Here is a 2,073-nt window from a genome sequence, read left to right as displayed (position 1 = left end):
ATGACATGCGTAATAAATATATTTATAAATTGAAGCGGGAATACATCGAATGTTTGATTATTTTTGAGAATATAATGTTCGTTAAAAGAATAATGGTAAAAGTTGTACATATTTTTTTCAGAAATAAGATAAAAACTAAACGTTCGGCTTTGGTCGGTATTTTTGTCTAGGTTCACTAAAAGATCAACATATTACTGGCTGCATTAACCAGGCATAATGAATGCTTCGCATTTATAAACCTTCTTCCAGGTAGCCGATGTTCGCTGTAATGTTGACAAATCACGATATTATCATGCATCCATAGTAATACGTAACACGTGTTACACAGTCGAGCGGTAAAGACTTCGTGGACATGTAAATCACTCGCAGGAACCTGTTTCCCGGAACTATTTTTCATGTCTTCATAATTTGATTTTATCACAAATGACGTATAATATTTCGTAATTTTGTATGGATAAAAACACATTTTTTTTTCAATTGATAAGTTACAAACTATCTGAAAATATTAAGGATGAATAGCTAAAACCAGGTTCTATTTTCGTTTAGGTCCGTTGCTCTTTTTTGGTTCCTCATCGTTATTTTCACGTTCTAGATACGCCTAGTAATTATGGCTAGTCTTCTTGACTTGGGTTGGTGTCCTCCTGTCTAGTATTGCATTTTTGTACTACCCATGCCAAACTGTCAATACTTACACTCGATATCAGTTGCTGCTTGCTCATGTCCCGCGTCATGAAATCGGGACGTCTTTTAGATGTCGTCAAAGTCGAACTAGTTTTGTCAATGTTCGCATTTTGTAATGCGATATAGAACAGGTACACTCCAACATGGAAAGGAACTGAAAAATTATATCCACTATATATGTGTACATCGTTCAATGATTTTTTTTTGTATATTGAACTGAATATATACATTTAAACTAATTTTCGCATATTGTCGGAACCTGCATTTATAACAGATTTTCAGCATCGTTTTTCTGTTGAAATCTTGCGACTCACATTATTGTAGAAAAAATTAATATTTCGTCCAGTTATGTCTTATTTATGAGTAGAAAACAGACGAGCGTTAGCGTTCACTTCCAAATGCACTTGGTTAACATAAATATTGCTTTGTAAAAAGCAAATATTGGCATCTATATTTTAATATAAGCATTTTGTAGATGACCCATTAACGTTCATATTCATTTTTGCATGAACCGCAAGAGGATATGACGGTGTCAATGTACAAATACGGATCCTTAGCGATGTATGAGACTGTCAATTTATCATGACGGGCAATCATTGGAGCCACAACATTTTGTTATGTGTTATAAATGCTCCAAAGCGTATTCCGTTATAGTGCCAATGAGTGAAATATGGATGTGAACAGTTAGTATGGTTTCTTATGTTTCATTAGTAGAGGTCTATACGAGTAAATAAAAAAAATAAAATAACTGTGGGTATGAATTTTAGAATGTATTATAGGCGAAAGAAACCGTTATCGTTTTTTTACTGCTGCAAGGGAGGAATCTTTTTTTTCTAAGATGGCAAGGGAGTGCTTGTTAATCATGGTGATTGATCACAACCTATTCATTGGCACCACAACGTTCAGAAAATCAAGCATAGTGCACCAAGTATAACAAATAAAGTTCTAATATTTGTAACGAGGCAACCTTTTGTCAATAAAAAAGCCACACACATGTAAAGAAATTGCTCAAACATAAGATACGATAACACTTCTCACGAAAATCGAGATTTTTACGTTGTTATCACTTACCTCTAGCAAGTTATGCAAGTTCTAGACGATCAGATTTTAAAATTAACTCAGAACTTTTACATTTATAATAATACGATGTGGAACTACTTTATCCTTTATAATTTATCTTTTTAATTTACTCTTATAAACCTATAAAAATGAAACATAAGACACCATACTCACTGTTTACATCCATATTCCACTCATTGGCACTATAACAGAAGACGCCTTGGAGCATTTTCAACACATGACAAAAGAATACGTCCAATCGCGGATACTGGAAGTCGGCTTTCTTTGATGTCTGATGTTTGACAGGTTTTAGATTTTTCACTTAATTCGTAA

The sequence above is a fragment of the Mya arenaria genome, chromosome 1, assembly GCF_026914265.1.
Source record: "Mya arenaria isolate MELC-2E11 chromosome 1, ASM2691426v1".
NCBI lineage: Eukaryota > Metazoa > Mollusca > Bivalvia > Myida > Myidae > Mya > Mya arenaria.
This window is presented reverse-complemented; position numbering follows the sequence as displayed.